Source organism: Schistocerca cancellata, chromosome 10, assembly GCF_023864275.1.
Source record: "Schistocerca cancellata isolate TAMUIC-IGC-003103 chromosome 10, iqSchCanc2.1, whole genome shotgun sequence".
NCBI lineage: Eukaryota > Metazoa > Arthropoda > Insecta > Orthoptera > Acrididae > Schistocerca > Schistocerca cancellata.
Window position 1 is genome coordinate 103,420,476 of NC_064635.1, and position 14,081 is coordinate 103,434,556.

The following is a 14,081-nucleotide window of genomic DNA, read 5'->3' on the forward strand; positions in this document are numbered from 1 at the left end:
TTAAATTTTTAGAACCTGCCTTTGTAGCAGTAGTAACAACTGCGCCAGATACCTGTTGCCTTATACAGGGTGTTATAAAAAGGTGCGGCCAAATTTTCAGGAAACATTCCTCACACACAAATAAAGAAAATATGTTATGTGGACATGCGTCCGGATCCGCTTACTTTCCATGTTAGAGCTCATTTTATTACTTCTCTTCAAATCACATTAATCATGGAATGGAAACACACAGCAACAGAACATATCAGCGTGACTTCAAACACTTTGTTACAGGAAATGTCAAAATGTCCTCCGTTAGTGAGGATTCATGCATCCACCCTCCGTCGCATGGAATCCCTGATGCGTTGATGCAGCCCTGGAGAATGGCGTATTGTATCACAGCCGTCCACAATACGAGCACGAAGAGTCTCTACATTTGGTACCGGGGTTGCGTAGACAAGAGCTTTCAAATGTCCCCATAAATGAAAGTCAAGAGGGTTGAGGTCAGGAGAGCGTGGAGGCCACGGAATTGATCCGCCTCTACCAATCCATCGGTCACCGAATCTGTTGTTGAGAAGCGTACGAACTCTTCGACTGAAATGTGCAGGAGCTCCATCGTGCATGAACCACATGTTGTGTCGTACTTGTAAAGGCACATGTTCTAGCAGCACAGGTAGAGTATCCCGTATGAAATCATGGTGGTGAATCGAGGAAGTACAGTACATACTGACGAAACTAAAATGAGCTGTAACATGGAAATTAAGCGTTTCCGGACACATGTCCACATAACATCTTTTCTTTATTTGTGTGTGAGGAATGTTTCCTGAAAGTTTGGCCGTACCTTTTTGTAACACCCTGTATATGCGTTACCGAGCGCAGCGCCGCATTCTGCCTGTCTGCATATCTCTGTATTTGAGTATGCATGCCTGTACCACTTTCTTTGGCACTTTAGTGTATGGATCCCACATAGTGAGGATAGGTTACAAAATTCTGATACTGGTCCCTAATATTTGCGTTCGGTGGTTTTCTTGTATTCCTCTTTTACATTTAATAAAATGTATTCTGCCGTGGTCGAATGGATGTCACCTTAAAACCCGACGTTGCGTCCCCGTCTGTGGAGGACATTTTCAAGGGGGTCGTAGCTTTTTTCAATGTCCGATCCACACGCGGGCTCCCTACCGCACTAGAAGAGCGTGAGGGAAGTTGTAGAAGGGGTGAGATTGACAGATCAGCTGTTGGGGAACGTGCTTTGCAGGCAGGAGACCACCATATTCATTTTGATAGGACTCAAGTACTGGCAGCTACAAGCGGATAACATGAAAGGCTATACAGACAAGCAATAGAGATTGCAAAACGCCACAGGAATTTCAGTAGGAAGGAGGAGGGCGTGAAACTGAATGACATTTGGATTCCGCTGCTGAAGAAGATGTGTACCAGTCTGCCACCACGGAATGATAGCATCAGCGGACGACGGGAGTCGACAAAGGACAGTTGCACTCGCGAATTCAAACATGTGACGTCATGCCACTGCGAGGAAGCTCGCAGAAGCGGAATTTTGCCGCAGTCAGTAGCGAGCCAGGGTGTGAATCGGACATTCAAAAAAGCTACAAACGCCCTTGGAAATCTCCTCCGCAGATGGGGACGAAACTTCGAGTTTTAAGGTGAAATCCATTCGACCACGGCATAACAGCCCGGAATACTTTATTAATTGTGACATTTCCGGTCGCGAAAGTTTACGTTTTACATTCCTCTTTCAGCAACTGCAAAATGAACATGCATGTGTCCGATGATGCCAGCAATTTTAGATCCGCCGAGAAGAAATTCAAAATATGGAGAACGCATCAAATACGCAGTCCCTAGATACCTGTAAAATTATATTTGATGCATTAGAAATGGTTGGTAAAAGTCTGTATTTTCAAGTGTGTTTTCTGTGTGCTGTGCTATTTATTCGTGATGCTTTACATGTGTGATGTGTTCATTCTTCTGTCCTCTTTATTGTAATGCATAAAAGCAAGTACGGGCCGGCCTTAGTGGCCGTGCAGTTCTAGGCGCTACAGTCTGGAACCGCGCGACCGCTACGGTCGCAGGTTCGAATCCTGCCTCGGGCATGGATGTGTGTGATGTCCTTAGGTTAGTTAGGTTTAAGTAGTTCTAGGGGACTGATGACCTCAGATGTTACGTCCCATAGTTCTCAGAGCCATTTGAAAAGCAAGTGCAGTCGTTTTTTATGATCGATCTTCATATAAAAACCATTGAAAAATTGCGCGTATTTTTATACATTACAGTAAAGATAGCAGAACGATGCAGCACTTCGCACATGCGAAATATCACCAATAACTGGCATATCATACAGAAAATGCAACTGAAAACAAGAACTGTTCCCGGAAACACGTTGCGCAGAATATAAATAAAAAGAACACTGTGACTAGCAGCAGAAACGTTATTTCATAAGCAAAACTGTAAAATTATTTCACTTCAAAGCAACTATTAAAGAAGCAGCTGGTCATTCCAAAACCTGAAAGACTTTTATTCGCGATCATTTAGGGATCGAAGCACAGAGACTGATACATGAAATATGTTATTAATCATAGAAGAAGCGGTGATTCTGCTGCATTCAGCAGACCGTACATATTTTACAAAAGATGTCTATCCTTGAAAGACTTGTTTCAACAAGGACGTAAGTGATAGTTACACATTACTGTCGCTGGATGTATAACTTTGCTGATTGAGCTGAAGCAGCTGTTTCAGTTAACAATGTCACAAACTTCCAGCCAACCGGTTGCAAATAGAATTTAAAATTCTATAACTAGTTGTCAACACCAACTAGGGGCGCCTTCTTCAGAAGAAACTGTTAGCTTAGTTGGTGTTGAAATGAATTTTAAATTCTATTTGCGACCGGTTGGCTGGAAATTTGTGACATTGTAATTAATTACGGTTGCTGATCGCAGCCATGTTCAAAACATTGTTTCAGTTAACTTAATATGAAAACGTTATTTTTCAAAATTTACGTTAATTAATTTGTCAGAATATGAACGCAGTTGTAAGACACCAGATTACAGTGACACCTGAACCTCCATCTGCAGGAAGTACTCTCAGGCAAAAATCTAAGAAAAGAAAACAAGATTCACTCGAGGAGGTTATGGGCAAGTCTTAAAATTACGTTTGGCACAATCTGCGCCCCATGTGTCTGACACGGATGAGATGTTGCTCATGCCGCAACTTCCTGTGATTAGGAAACTGAAATTTCAGCACAAACTTGACTTACAGTTAAAATTTATTCAGCTTTTAAAATTTTATGACGTTCCCAGGCCTTCCGCTTCACCATCTTCACCAAGTGGAAGTAGAGCAGCCTGTAGTACTCCACTACAGAAGCAGTGTATGAAATTGTACTGAACAAGGTGATGAAGAATGTTTGCAACACATTTCAGTTTTAATTGTATTGTGTAAATTATTTGGGATCATGGATTTTAAACACAACGCACTAATATTAACATAAATATTTAAATAACACGGAAGATTAGAAAAAAAATAAAACTTACTTTAAAGTAACTGCGAGTTTTTCTTCTGCACTGAGACATTCCCTCATGGATGTGTTCATTTTAGAAAGTGAAACACGTATATTGTGTGGCGGGGATGGTGAGGCATTGTACAATCTCTGACCATAGAGCATGTAGTCAGCTCAGTTGCGAGAGAGTAATAGCGCGCGAGAGTTCAGTTTGTTGCGAGATGCTGTAGTGAGTAGCGAGCCGCGAGAGTAGGCAGTCAGTTGCGAGTTAACAGTTGTGTGTGAGGAGTCGGCGGGCGTCGACATGGCACTCTGGTCAAGATTCAGGACGAGGTATATTTTTAAATAAGGTAATGAGCTAATAAGGTATTGTAATGGATCTTAAGTGTAATTAATTTGTTCAAGAATCGCCCCAATAATAATTTTTGATTTCAAACTAAGCATTTTTAACAAACAATCCTCTTTTGCAATAATATTTCCCTTGCATTTCCTTAAAGAAAAGTTTTTACTTAAGTTCAAAGAATTTTTACGAAGCATTTCCTCCAAGCTATAAAAAAAAAGAGCAGATCCAGTTTTACTGAGGTAAGAATTTGAGTTTAATCAGGGCCTAAAGATCGACATTTCGGTTTATTTGCGTTTCCATTGTCATTGAGATTTCATTCATTTCTTATTAAATTGACTTTCATTTTTTTTGAAGAGGTTACACTTAGCACGATTATAATTGTCATTTCAAATTATTGTCATTTTAAGAAAATTTCTCTGGGAGGTTACACTATTGTCCTTTCTTCTCTTACATTACTGTGGGGAGGTTTCAAAAGTCCATCTCTGACCAAGCTCAAAAGCATTTCAAATGAGTTAACAGGCTTCCTATTATACACTATTGGCCATTACAATTGCTACACCACGAAGATGACGTGCTACAGACACGAAATTTAACCGTCAGGAAGAAGATGCTGTGATATGCAAATGATTAGCTATTCAGAGCATTCACACATGGTTGGCGCCGGTGGCGACACCTACAACGTGCTGACATGAGGAAAGTTTCCAACCGATTTCTCATACACAAACAGCAGCTGACAGGCGTTGCCTGGTGAAACGTTGTTGTGATGCCTCGTGTAAGGAGGAGAAATGCGTACCATCACGTTTCCGACTTTGATAAAGGTGGGATTCTAGCCTACCGCGATTGCGGTTTATCGTATCGCGACATTGCTGCTCGCGTTTGTCGCGATCCAATGACTGTTTGCAGAATATGAAATCGGTTGGTTCAGGAGGGTAATACGGAACGCCGTGCTTTATCCCAATGGCCTCGATTCACTAGCAGGCATCTCATCCACTTGCCTGTAACGGATCGTGCAGCCACGTCTCGATCCCTGAGTCAACAGATGGGGAGGTTTGCGAGACAACAACCATCTGCACGAACAGTTCGACGACGTTTGCAGCAGCATGGACTATCAGCTCAGAGACCATGGCTGCAGTTACTCTTGACGCTGCATCACAGACACGAGCGCCTGCGATGGTGTACTCAACGACGAACCTGGGTTCACGAATGGCAAAACGTCATTTTTTCGGATGAATCCAGGTTCTGTTTACAGCATCATGATGGTTGCATGAGTGTTTGGCGACATCGCGGTGAACGCACATTGGAAGCGTGTATCCGTCATCGTCATACTGGCGTATCACCCTGTGTGATGGCATGGGGTGCCATTGGTAACACTTCTAAGTCACCTCTTGTTCGCATTGACGGCACATTGAACAGTGGACGTTACATTTCAGACGTGTTACGACCCGTGGCTCTACCCTTCATTCCATCGCTGCAAAACCCTACATTTCAGGAGGATAATGCAAGACCGCATGTTGCAGGTCCTGTACGGGCCTTTCTGGATACTGGAAATGTTCGACTGCTGCCCTGGCGAGCACATTCTCCAGATCTCTCACCAATTGAAAACGTCTGGTCAATGGTGGCCGAGCAACTGGCTCGTCACAATACGTCAGTCACTACTCTTGATGTACTGTGGTATCGTGTAGAAGCTGCATGGGCAGCTGTACCTGTACATGCCATCGAAGCTCTGTTTGACTCAATGCCAAAGCGTATCAAGGCCGTTATTACGGCCAGAGGTGGTTGTTCTGGGTACTGATTTCTCAGGATCTACATACCCAAATTGCGTGAAAATGTAATCACATGTCAGTTCTAGTATGATATATTTGTCCAATGAATACCCGTTTATCATCTGCATTTCTTCTTGGTGTAGCAATTTTAATGGCCAGTAGAGTATTCGAAAAAGTTGTCTCGATTTGCCTTCTGTTTGGTGTGTAAAGCACATACTTTCCCTTTGTTGGTCTCTCGCTAAATATCAGATAAATCCAGTACTTTTTCTCATTTGGTCGTTTCCGGCGCCTGTGGACAATTATCTTATGGACCGTATTCTTATTTAACGAAATTGCTCTCATAGTTGTAACTACATACAGGAGATGTTGGCGCAGCTTACACCGACGCGCTACTGATGGGATTCCCCTAGGCTTCACGCTGCGTGAGCAAAGGTGCGTGTGGCCAGCACTTCCCAGTGCCTTGCGTGTTGCGTGAATTACGTCAACGACGCGCGTGAGAAACACGCTCGTGTGGACGTAGCCTAAGTCTCTTTTGCCCCATCAGCGATTTGTGATGATGTCCCTTCACTCTTCTCTTTATCGTCGGAAACGAAAATCCTGTGGCGCCGAGTCAGGGCAGTACAGCGGCTGAGGCAACGTTGCGCCACCGCTCCTGGTGAGAAGCTCTCGCACAACGAACGCCATTGGCTCTGTGCGTTGTCGTGATGGAAAACCAAGTTGTTAACGATGTCTTCGCTGACGCGCTTCACCATATCCCTCGTCTGGGTGAAAACTTGACTGCAAAACTGGCAGTTAACCGTGTGTAGTTGAGGCACAAATTCACTGCCTGAATTTTTCGTGTGCCGCTCGCCGCATTGTAAATTGGAAATTTGTGGTAAGGTGTTATGGGGACCAATCTGCTGAGGTCATCGGTCCCTAAGCTTACACACAACTTCCATGAGTGGACGCGTTGCGGCTTTTGCACCGCAATTAGTTTTACATTTTTAACCTAAGGAAAAATAATCATCCCATCTGTAATAAATAGGTAAAATGCATCAATTTCTTTTTTCGCATTTCAGCACTTGCTTTTGGACCTGGCAAAACTTTTAGGATGTTCTCAGCCTTGGTTTTAGGAGAAAAAGGAAGCGGTTCACTTTTCCAAATAGTTTCTTTATATTTTCCTACGTAAAATCGGCAATCCCCTGTTTGTTGTCTCCGCTCTTCTACTAGGTGGTCATCTGTTTCCTTTGTTGATTGTTCGGAGTCACTGCCGTGGTTTTCTTCTTCAATAAATTCCTCTTCCGACGCAGATTCACATGAATCTTACAAGTCTTTTAATTATTCTTCTGACAATTCTCGCAGTACTTTCTCGTAGTCTTCAGGACGTACAATTAGACGGTGCCTGTCAAATGCCTTCTTTTTGACCATTTCCACGATTTTATGAGACCTAATGAAACACATGTTTTAGTAAAAGTAATATATTGTAGAAAATCAATACCCAAGACTGTAAAAAGTTATGAAAATTGCATATGGGAACTTCGATTCGATTCGAATATTTATTATATACTAATGCAAAAGAAAGATTGTCTTGAGGCGAATGAAAAACTCAAGTATAGGAAATACTTACATCACAAGGGGCGTGGCGGCAAACACACCGCAAACGCAACACTCAACGTTTCAAACAACAATAGCCACCAAACTGCTGAAAGCATGAATAGCGCAAATGTAGTAAGAGGTGACAACCGTTGAGAACAACAAATACGTATCTGGACGTGGACGCAACTATAACGCTATCTGTGACACTAAGAGAAAATTAAATCTTGCGGCTATCTGCCGCAGGCGCGCCCACTGAAGGGTTAAACGAACTTACGCTAAGGACGACACACACACCCTTACGCAAGGGAGAACTCGAACCTCTGACGGGGGAGCCGCGCGGACCGTGACAAGGCGCCTCAGACCGCACGGCTACCCCCCGCGGAAAGCTCTATTGTGTTTTTGATTCGGACTCGTACTTGAAAATTTCGTCGTCTGTACGAGGTGCATTCAAGTTCTAAGGCCTCCAATTTTTTTTTTCTAATTAACTACTCACCCGAAATCGATGAAACTGGCGTTACTTCTCGACGTTATCGCCCTGCAGACGTACACATTTTTCACAACGCTGACGCCATGATTCCATGGCAGCGGCGAAGGCTTCTTTAGGAGTCTGTTTTGACCACTGGAAAATCGCTGAGGCAATAGCAGCACGGCTGGTGAATGTGTGGCCACGGAGAGTGTCTTTCATTGTTGGAAAAACCAAAAGTCACAACTTCAAAGTTGTTATCGCGAAGAAACTTGCGTAACGTTAGCTCGATGTGCGGGTGCGTTGTCTTGGTGAAATAGCACACGCGCAGTCCTTCCCGGACGTTTTTGTTGCAGTGCAGGAAGGAATTTGTTCTTCAAAACATTTTCGTAGGATGCACCTGTTACCGTAGTGCCCTTTGGAACGCAATGGGTGAGGATTACGCCCTCGCTGTCCCAGAACATGGACACCATGATTTTTTCAGCACTGGCGGTTACCCGAAATTTTTTTGGTGGCGGTGAATCTGTGTGCTTCCATTGAGCTGACTGGCGCTTTGTTTCTGGATTGAAAAATGACATCCACGTCTCATCCGTTGTCACAACCGACGAAAAGAAAGTCCCATTCGTGCTGTCGTTGCACGTCAACATTGCTCGACAACATGACACACGGGCAGCATTCGTGGCACCCACCTGGATGACACTTTTCGCATTTTCAGGTCGTCATGCAGGATTGTGTGCACGGAACCCACAGAAATGCCAACTCTGGAGGCAATCTGTTCAACAGTCATTCGGCGATCCCCCAAAACAATTCTCTCCACTTTCTCGGTCATGGCTTGTGCGAGCCCGAGGTTGTTTCGGTTTGTTGTCACACGATGTTCTGCCTTCATTAAACTGTCGCACCCACGAAAGCACTTTCGACACATCCATAACTCCACCACCACATGTCTCCTTCAACTGTCGATGAATTTCAGTTGGTTTCACTCCACGCAAATTCAGAAAACGAATGATTGCACTCTGTTCAAGTAAGGAAAACGTTGCCATTTCAAGTATTTAAAACAGTTCTCATTCTCGCCGCTGGTGGTAAAATTCCATCCGCCGTACGGTGCTGCCATCTCTGGGACGTATTGACAATGAACGCGGCCTCATTTTAAAACAATGCGCATGTTTCTATCTCTTTCCAGTCCGGAGAAAAAAAAATCGGGGCCTTAGAACTTGTATGCACCTCGTACACTGAGGTGGCGAGAGTCATGGAATACTTCCCAATATCGTGTCGGACCTACTTTTGCAGGGCAAAGTGCAGCAACTCGACGTGGGATCGAGTCGAAAAGTCTTTGACAGTCCCCTGCAGAAATAGTGAGTTACGTTTACTCTATAGCCATGCATAACTGCGGAAGTGTTGCCAGTGTCGGATTTTGTACACGAACTGACCTCTAGATTAAGTCCCATAAATGTTCGATGGGATAGATGGCGGGCGATCTAACTGCCCAAATCATTCGCTCTAATTGTCCAGAGTGGCCTTCAAACCAATCGCGAACTGTTGTGGCCCGGTGACATGGCGCATTTTCGTGAAGTCCATGAATGGCTGCAAATGGTCTCCACGCAGCCGAAGATATCCATTTCCAGTCAATGATCGGTTCAGTTGGACCAGAGGACCCAGTCCGTTCCATGCGCAGTGGCTTGTTGACAACTTGGAACCACGGCTTCGTGCGTCTGCTCCACACTCGAATACGACGATCAGCTCTTAACCAACTGAAATTGGAACTCGTCTGACCAGACCATGGTTTTCCAGTCGTCCAGGGTCTCCAACCCAGGAGAAGCGCTGCAGGCGATGTCGTGCTGTTAAGAAAGGCACTCGCGTGGGTCGTCTCCTGGTGTAGCCCATTAACGCCACATTTCGTGGCGCTGACGGAAAGGATGCGGTCGTCATACGCCCCGCTTTGATTTCAGCGGTTATCTCACGCAGGTTCGCTCTTAACACTGACAACCCCACACAAACGCCGCTGATGTCGATAGCTGAGAGAAGGCACTCGGCCACTCAGATGTCCATGGTGAGAGCCAATGCCTGAAATCTGGAATTCTCTGCAAACTCTTGACATTGCGTATCTGCGAATATTGAATTCCGTGACGATTTCTGAAATGGAATGTCCCATGCCTCTAACTCCAACTGCCATTCCGCGTTCAAAGTCTGTTAATTCCCGTCGTCTAGACATAACCACGTTGGAAACGAAATGATAATTAAATGGACACCCTAGCTGCAAGCAGGCGTTGATATACTTCATTGGGGACATGTTGAAAATGTGTGCCCCGACCGGGACTCGAACCCGGGATCTCATGCTTACATGGCAGACGCTCTATCCATCTGAGCCACCGCGGGCACATTCTCAACATGTCCACAACACTACATTCGTAGTGCGCCTAATAGATGTTTGCCCATCATACTCATCACTCGTGGCAGATTAATCTACCAAGTCCCGTACGAGTTCGGGCATAGCGTGTGCGTTCGCATAAGAAGGTCAATGGCCGGGAAGCCATATTTTAACTATATATGACGGTAGTATGGCTCTGAGCACTATGGGACTTAACATCTATGGTCATCAGTCCCCTAGAACTTAGAACTACTTAAACCTAACTAACCTGAGGACAGCACACAACACCCAGCCATCACAAGGCAGAGAAAATCCCTGACCCCGCCGGGAATCGAACCCGGGAACCCGGGCGTGGGAAGCGAGAACGCTACCGCACGACCACGAGATGCGGGCTATGACGGTAGTATCTGTTCCCGAAAGAACAGTTACCGTGGATGACCATGCAGCTTTGCTAGAAATGAAATGATAATTAAATTAAATATGTTGGGAATGTGGATCTCACGGGGAGCGTGCAAGGGATAAGTCCCTGGAGACGCACTATCCTCTGTGCCCGCGGTGGCTCAGATGGATAGAGCGTCTGCCATGTAAGCAGGAGATCCCAGGTTCGAGTCCCGGTCGGCGTACACATTTTCAACATGTCCACAATGAAGTACATCAACGCCTGCTTGCAGCTAGGGTGTCCATTTAATTATCATTTCATTTCTAGCAAAGCTGCATGGTCATCCACGGTAACTGTTCTTTCGGGAACAGGTGCTGCCGTCATACACGTTGGAAACCTTTCTACATGATTCACCTGAGTACAAATGACAGCGCTGCCACTGCACTGTCGTTTTATACCTTGCGTACGCGACATTACCGCTATCTGTATTTGTGCGTATCAGTATCCTAGGAGTTTTGTCACGTCAGTGTACATCTTTGGTTTAACGTCAATTACTTTTGGAAAAGTCAAGAATGACAATAATACAGGGTATTTATAAATGAATATTGGTGTTTTAACGCTTTATACTGTTTATTACATTAAACTTACAGTTATAAATGATATGTCAAAAGAAAGAGCAACTCAGACAGCTCTGTTTGGCACCAGTGCTCATGCGCAGCGCTCATTGTTGCCGCCGCAATCCGCTAGACAGCGGTAGTAGCGAAGATGGCGACTACTCAACAGAAAGCGTTTTGTGTTTTGCAGTTTGCAAAGACCGAATCTGTAGTTACGGTGCAACATTCGTTCCGGCTGAAGTTCGGTTGTGGTCCACCAAGTGATAATAACATTCGTAGGTGGTATCATCAATTTGAAGCTACCGGCTGCCTTTGTAAAGGGAAGAGCACAGGACGACCAAGAGTTAGTGAAGAGACTACTGAGCTAGTGAGATAGTCGTCCATTCGTAGCCCAAAGAAATAAGTCTGGAAGGCTAGCCGTGAATTATAAGTTCCCGTGTCGACTGTTTGGAAAGTTTTAAGGAAACGTGTACAACTACATCCTTACCATTTACAGTTATTACAGACTCTAAACCCGGCAGACCATGGATTACGTGCCAACTTCGCAAGCGATATATTGTTTCATGACGATAAAGATTTTCTGCATCATGTTGTCTTCAGTGATGAATCGACCTTTCGCATTAGTGGACTTAACACTCACGATATGCGCATCTTGGGCTCAGAACATCCTCACGAGGTGGTAAAAATGCAACGAGATTCCCCTAGAGTGACTGTTTTTTGTGCCGTATCCCAGCGGAAAGTTTATGGGCCTTTCTCTTTTGGCGAACCTGCTGTAACTGGCACTTCTTACCTTGATACATTAGAGCAATGGCTCTTCTCTCAGTTGGAAGACGATGAGCCAGAGAACTTCATTTTCCAGTAAGATGGTGCACCATCTCACTGGCCTAGCGAGGTGTGTGATTGGTTGAACTTCAGTGTACCCAAGTGCTGGATAGGCTGCAAGGGGCCCAATGACAGGGCTTGCTTTGCATGGCCTCCACGTTCACCCGACCTAACGCCATGCGTTTTTTTTTCCTTTGGGGCTTCATCAAGGATCGTGTGTACGTACCTCCGCTACCAGCAGACCTCCCTGAATTAAGAAACCGGATTGAAGCAGCTGTTGCTACAATCACTGAAGACACACTTATCAACGTTTGGGAAGAACTCGGCTATACACTTTATGTGTGCCATGTGACAAATGGTGCTCAAGTTGAACATTTATAACGTTCTTGGTAAAACTGTTTCAGTTGGTCTTTCATTTGACATATAAATTATAACTGTAAGTTTAATATAATAAATATTTTAAAGCGTTAAAACCCCGATATTCATTTATAAACATCCTGCACTGTTAACTTTCATTTACTTTAAAAGTGAATAATAGTTACAGCCCATAGGTAGCTTGAAAGAATTCGTTTGATATTTTACTGACCATAAAAAGGAAAGAACTTTCCTCTCGGAATAATTACACTGAGAAAAGTTATCGTACTTCGAGGAAAATAAATGACTGCAGTAATTACACAGAAAATGGATTTTGAAATAATCGCGAACCAAACGGAGGACTTTCGTATTTAATCACCGCACTTGCGAATGAAATTTGTCTTCTCTTTTCATCTAATATGAAAGAGGTCCTTCGAATGACGTAGCCTCAGTGCAAAAAAGATTCTTTATACTTTTCATGGATATTCAGTCTATACACCTAAATCGCACCCACCCTTAATAATACAGCTCAGCGACGGCAGTCAAGAAATACGTGACTTGTGTGATAAAAGTGGTAAATTTCTATGAAAGGATAGAACATTTTTGTTGTATCTTCATGGTTGGTAAACTTAATTATTCCAAAAATTGTAGAAAGAATTTCAATAAATGTGCAGCTCACAGTTCTCTGTTGAAAGCCGCCTGAATAGATCAGTGTGTCGACTGCGGTTTCAAATGTAGAAAACTGAGTGTCGTGCTCCTATTAAACACTTTACTTTGAAGTGTTGGACTGCCACACAAATCAAAACAGAATTGGGCGAAGTTCACGTGGACTCTGCATCATCATTGAAGATTATTTACTGGTGGATTAATGAAGCACCGAAGATGAAATGCGCTCCGGTCGTTCAAAATGTTCAAATGTGTGTGAAATCTTATGGGACTTAACTGCTAAGGTCATCAGTCCCTAAGCTTACATACTACCTAACATTAAGTAACCTAAGGACAAACACACACACCCATGCCCGAGGGAGCACTCGAACCTCCGCCGGGACCAGCCGCTTCGGTCGTCCAACTGAGGACACCAGAAAGGAAACCACTGACAAGTCCATCATATGGTAATGCAAGACCACCGAACAAAAATTCGTGAGATTTCTGAGACTGTAGGCTTCTGCACTGAGCGAGTGCAAAATATCCTGCAAGCAGGATTGGCTGTGTAGAAGCTGAATGCGATGTCGGTGCCGCGATTGCACACACTGAGCCAAAAGCGCGTCTCGCACAACATTCCAACACAATGTCCACAACGTTTGGCTATGTTTAATGTTTAATCGCAATCTGCAATGCTTTCTATAATCATTTGTGACTTGACCAAACCTAGACCCATAATTACATTCCAGAGTCAAAATGGCAATCAAAACAACGGGCAAAGGCTAATGAAAAAAAGAACGCTTAATTAGCTGGTAAGCTGATTGCCACCATTTTTTGGGATTCTCAGGGAACAATCCTCATAGTTTACTTGGAAAGAGACAGAACCCTAACTGGACCCTATTACTCGTATGTTTCATTGCTGGATCGTTTGAAATTTGCGTTGTATGAAAAAAAGATCATGGTTGGCACTCAAAAATGTGCTCTTTCATCAGGATAATGCACCATTCCACACATCAGCGAAAACAGTGGCGAAAGTGCATGAACTGGGCTTTGGATTGGTTTCTCATTCACCAAACTTAGCAACAAGTGACTTCTTCTCGTTCCCTTGAGAAAACAATGGCTCTGAGCACTAAGGGACTTAACAGCTGAGTTCATCAGTCCCCCAAAACTTAGAACTACTTAAACATAACTAACCTAACGACATCACACACATCCATGCCCGAGGCAGGATTCGAACCTGCGTGCAAAATGATGGTCAGGTCGTGCAGAAAGTGTCA

General features: G+C 44.2%; 1 non-coding gene across 1 annotated transcript; it reads right to left on the reverse strand.

The window, feature by feature from the left end:
- Positions 1 to 9,927: 9,927 nt before the first annotated feature.
- Positions 9,928 to 10,002, reverse strand: Trnat-ugu (transfer RNA threonine (anticodon UGU)). The gene has a single exon. It is a non-coding gene; the product is annotated as a tRNA-Thr (tRNA).
- Positions 10,003 to 14,081: the final 4,079 nt, after the last annotated feature.